Raw genomic sequence first — 5,897 nt, 5'->3', positions numbered from 1 at the left:
AGCCTCCAGAGAGAACGCAGCCCAGCCAACACAGTTCAGAACCCTGACCTGAGCTGTTAGATGATAAAATAGTTGTGTTTCAAGTAACTCCTTTTGTATTAATTTGTTAGAATAGCAGAAGATTGGAAGAACTTTCCGATGTTATTAACTCAGGTAGGCATATGTGAAAGGAACACAAGTCAGCAGATTCAGTCTCGTCTCTTCCTCTGTCTCTGTGGTCTGTTAAATTATTTCACATTTCTGACCTCAGATGAAGATGCTATTGAATTGGTCACAATACTTCGGGTTGCAGGGCATAGAAAGAAATCTGATATATTCTGGATTAGGCAGAAAGGGACTTTTTAGTCTCGTCTAATTTAAAGAGCAACAAAATCAGTATACATCCAGGTACAGCTGGATTTGGGTAAACAAATGATATTAAACCTCTTTATTTGTGGCTTTCATGTTCCCCTGTTATGTCTTATCCTCAGGGGATCCCCAAATGGCCAATGCCACAGATGTTATTTACCATGAAGTCTGTTCTTTCAAATCATTTCTTTTTAGAACCTGCATATAAGGGATATCATACGATATTTCTCTTTTTCTGTCTGACACTTTAACAGTCTCTAGGCCCACCCATGTTGCTGCAAATAGTATCATTTCTTAATGGCTGAGTAATACTGCGTTGTGTGTGTGTACCACATCTTCTTTATCCATCCTTCTCTCGATGGACATTTAGGTTGCTTCCGTGTCTTGGCTACTGTAAACAGTGATGCAATGAACACTGGGGTGCATGAACCCTTTCAGGCCATGTTTTCTGAACTTATGGTGAGCAGCGGGGAGTGGTGTGGGGAAGGGATACTTAGGGGGGTTGAGACGGCCGGTACACACTGCTGTATTTAAAATGGATAACCAACAAGGACCTACTGTACAGCACAGGGAACTCTGCTCAATGTTATAACGTGACAGCTTGGAATGGGGGCTGGGCAGTTTGGGGGTGAATGGATACGTGTATATATGTACTGCTGAGTCCCTTTGCTGTCCACTGGAAAGTATCACAACATCGTTAATCAGCCATATTCCAATATAAAATAATTTTTTTTCTTAAAAAAAAAAAAAGTTTGTTCTTGCCCTCTTACGTGTGACTGCAAAGATCAGATATCTCTAAAAATACTTTGTGCACAGAAACGACCACTTGAGTATTAGCAATTTTTACTAAAATGCCCAACTGGAAATGGTACTAGTTGCTATCTAAAGCATCGTTTAACACTACAATCTGGTTATAAGAGTAGAATCATACCTACTGCAGCAAAAAGTCCTTGGGACATATTTACTACCATCAGGATTTTCAATTCTGATGATAACCTAGATTTAAGGCCCTTTGAATTTGAAAATATTCCTTCCAGCCCTAGAAACTCAATTCCCTCTTTAGCAGCAATTGCTGAGGGGCTTACCCTTAGTTTAGTAACTGAAGGGCATTGAGATCAAGCTAATTAGGTGATAGCAAGCAGACAACCAGAAGGATTTGTTTCAAATTTGTGACCCTGCCATTCCTGGAGGAAAAACTTCAACTTGATACAACTTCTGTCTCCAGTTTTTGTGCCACTTAATTTCGATGCCTACCATTTACAATAACTAGTGAGATTTTTAGAATTCTCACTTCAAAGAGAGCCATCTTCTAATTTATTGGTCTTCCCCATGACACATACGCCAACATACTTATGTGTCCTGGTCAGGCTGGGGTCTGAGCTGCGTGCTGCTTTAGGGAAGTGTGGCAGAGGTAAAATGTTTCCGTTTGCTTCATTGCCACGCAGAATAGTTTCTTTGAGGAAAGGAAAAACTGGGGCTTTTCTGAAAAAAATGTAGGTGGTACTGCTATCCCTGTGTGGAAATGGATGCAGTGAGAGGCTGGGGAGGGTGCAGAGGAGAATCTGGAATAGCGGCTTAGGATGACCCATCCCCTTGAACTTCACACAACCTGAACCCAATACGAACCAATGTATGTAATATTTTAAGAAAGCCCTGGCTCTTTCTCTTTTGAAACGCTGCTCTTCCTGCCACGGTGATCCATTTCCCTCCATAACCAATGTTAAACACTCAACTTCTCAACCCAAGGTTTTCTGGAATTCTAAACATCAAAAATGTCCCCTTCCTCCTAGCTCCTGGGAGCTGAAATCCAACCAGTTCTTAGAGATTGCCACCTGGTTGGAAAGCTGGCATAGTCAGCATATTTCATGCTGAAAGAACACATGCTTTTGTTGATTTGCACTTGAAAAATTCATACCAGTATCTACAACAATGCTTGTTCTGAAAGTTAAAAACTAGGAAAGCTATGAGGTTTTCCCAGGCCGTTTCTTATCAAATCCATCTTAGTCTTACTTGCTGACAATGGGCACACAGATGCACAGGGTATTAATAGCACCACTGAAAGCAACCCCAGCCACTAAGTCCACACCGCATCTGCCTTCCTCACTTAGCTCATAACAAGAGATAAGAGCATCGCTGTCAGTGACAGCATTTCCTCACACAAAGAACAACCATCGGAAGCATTGATCTTCCTCATTCACTTATTATGCATTTCAATCCCTCCATCAGTTCCTTCCGTCAGAGTAAAGATCTCTTCTCATTTTTGCCCCAGATCTAGGGCTTGTGATCTCTGCATCCCCAGATTCTGTGTTTCTAATTGTACCCTTCCCTACTGGGGACACTGGTCAGATGACTCCTAACACTGGCTGGGACTGACTACTGCTGGCACGAAAAGACTGCAAGGACTTCCCGGGTGGTACAGTAGTTGGGAATCCGCCTGCCAACGCAAGGGTCATGGATTCGATCCCTGGTCTGGGAAGATCCCACGTGCCGCAGGGCAACTGAGTCCCTGTGCTGCGACCACTGGAGCCTGCGCTCCAGAGTCCGTGCTCTGCCACCAGAGAAGCCCTGCAATGAGAAGCCCATGCCCCGCAGCTCGAGAGCAGCCTCTGCTCACAAGAACTAGAGAAAGCCCGCAGCGACAACGAAGATCCAGCGCAGTCAGAATAAGTCAATGAATTAGAAGAACTGTACAAAAAAGGTCTTAATGACCCCGATAACCATGATGGTGTGATCACTCACCGAGAGCCAGACATCCTGGAATGTAAAGTCCAGTGGGCCTAAGAAGCATTACCACAAACAAAGCTAGTGGAGGTGATGGAATTCCAGCTGAGCTATTTCAAATCCTAAAAGACGATGCTGTGAAAGTGCTACACTCAATATGCCAACAAATGTGGAAAACTCAGCAGTGGCCACAGGACTGGAAAAGTTCAGTTTTCATTCCAATCCCAAAGAAAGGCAATGCCAAAGAATGCTCAAACTACCACACAACTGCAGTCATCTCAGATGCTAGCAAAGTAATGCTCAAAATCCTTCAAGCTAGGCTTAGACAGTATGTGAACCAAGAACTTTCAGATGTTCAAGCTGGTTTTAGAAAAGGAAGAGGAACCAGAGATCAAATTGCCAACATCTGTTGGATCATAGAAAAAGCAAGGGAATTCCAGAAAAAAATCTACTTTTGCTTCATTGACAAGGCTAAAGCCTTTGACTGTATGGATCACAACAACCTGGAAAATTCTTCAAGAGATGGAATACCAGACCACCTTATCTGCCTCCTGAGAAACCTGTATGCAGGTGAAGAAGCAACAGTTAGAACTGCACAGGAAACAGCGGACTGGTTCCAAACTGGGAGAGGAGTCCGTTGAGGCTGGATATTGTCACCCTGCTTATTTAACTTATGTGCAGAGTACATCATGTGAAATGCCTGGCTGGATGAAGCTCAAGCTGGAACCAAGACTGCCAGGAGAAATACCAATAACCTCAAATATTCAGATAACATCACCCTAATGGCAAAAAGTGAAGAGGAACTAAACAGCCTCTTAATAGAGGTGAAAGAGAAGTGTGAAAAAGCTGGCTTAAAACTCAACGTTCAAAAAATGAAGACCATGACCATCCAGTCCCATCTCTTCATGGTAAATAGATGGGGAAACAATGGAAACAGTGACACACTTCATTTTCTTAGGCTCCAAAAATCACTGAGGACAGCAAATACAGCCATGAAATTAAAAGACGCTTGCTTTATGACAAACTTAGAGAGCATACTAAAAAGCAGAGACATCACTTTTCCAACCAAGGTCCATAGTCAAAACTATGGTTTTCCCAGTAGTCGCATACCGATATGAGAGTTGGACCATAAAGGCTAAGTGCTGAAGAACTGATGCTTTCAAACTGTGATGCTTGGAGAAGACTCTTCAAAGTCCCTTGGACTGCAAGGAGATCAAACCAATCAATCTTAAAGGAAATTAACCCTGAATATTCATTGGAAGGACTGATGCTGAAGCTGAAGCTCCAGTTAATTTGGCCACATGATGCAAAGAGCCAACTCATTGGAAAAAGCCCCTGATGCTGGGAAAGATTGAGGGCAGGAAGAGAAGGGGCATCACCTCTCCTAGCTTTGTTGAGATGGTTGGATGGTATCATCCACTCAATGGACATGAGTTTGAGCAAACTCCAGGAGATAGTGTACAGTACAGGGAAAACTGGTACGCTGCAGTCCATAGGGTTGCAAAGAGTCAGATATGACTGAGTAACTGAACAAACACAAAATAATAAAAAGACTGGAAGTCTGTCAAATCTCGTCCTTGCTCAGGACCTTGGTGGCTGTCGTGTTCCCCACCCACTGCCCCCACCATCTAGGTGAGCTCAGAGTGAGACGCTCCCTTTTTTTTTTTTTTTAAAGAAACGTTTCTTATCCCAGTAGAGTATTTGAATCACCTTGGCAGTTAAAAACAAGACATCAAACAGCAGCAGCAATAAAAACAATAAAACCCTAACTAGGAGACATCCTGGATCAGTTTAGTCGGAATCTTGGAGACTGTGACCATGGCTACAGAAAACCCCTGTTCTACAGTTATAAATAGTCATAGTGCCCCGGTCTCAATGTCTTTTCAAATACTGGGCTATCTACTGAGATGAAGAAGCAGAGTCAATCTGCAAAACCCCAGCATGGCATCATAAAGCAGTGGTTTGCCACCAGATTTGGCTGCAGACTTGTAGCAACGTCTGAGGATATCTCTGGTTGTCACAGAGGGGCAGGAGGTGCTAACAGCACCTAGAGGGTAGAGGACAAAGATGCTACGCAGGCTCCAATGCACCCGACGGCCTCCTATAATGAAGACTTTTCTAGCCCAAACTACGCATAGTCCTAATGTTGAGAAAGCCTGCCCTAAAGAAAGGTAACTTTCTCCTTTTGCCAGGACTCTGTATATAAGATCTACTGAACTGAAATTCAAAGTTCCCTAAAGGTCAAAGACTTACTTTCTCCATTTCTCTCTAAGGTGATTATTAAGGTATGCTCTGATTCCTTTACATCATGTTCATATTCCACTTTGGGGCTTCCCTGGTGGCTCAACGGTAAAGAATCCACCTACAATGCAGGAGACCCAGGTTTGATCCCTGGGTTAGGAAGATCCCCTGGAGGAAGAAACGGCAACTCACTCTAGTATTCTTGACTGGAAAATCCCATGGACAGAGCAGCCTGGTGGACTACAGTCCACGGGGCTACAAAGAGTCAGATACGACTTAGCATGAACGCATATTCTGTTTTACTCCAAGAGAAGGTATTTTTAGAGAAGGTGGGCACAATCTAGATTTCTTTGAATCTACTCTTCAGTTGGTTAATGAGAAATTAACCAAAATTCTGTTTCTCTCCGAACACCATTACAAAGAGAGGGGTAAGGAGAAGGCAGCCTTCACTCTACTAATAAAAAGGACAAACATAAGTCACTCCACTTCTTCCTGCCTTGAATGCAGACATCTGTCTAACACGTGGGCAGCCACCTAATGCTGAAATCTGATGGTGAGGCTGAGTGAGTGACAACCGTCAGCACTGG

This window comes from Bison bison, unplaced genomic scaffold (genome assembly GCF_000754665.1).
Source record: "Bison bison bison isolate TAMUID 2011002044 unplaced genomic scaffold, Bison_UMD1.0 scf7180017864043, whole genome shotgun sequence".
Taxonomy (NCBI): Eukaryota; Metazoa; Chordata; class Mammalia; order Artiodactyla; family Bovidae; genus Bison; species Bison bison.
Note: the sequence above shows the minus strand (reverse complement) of the source record.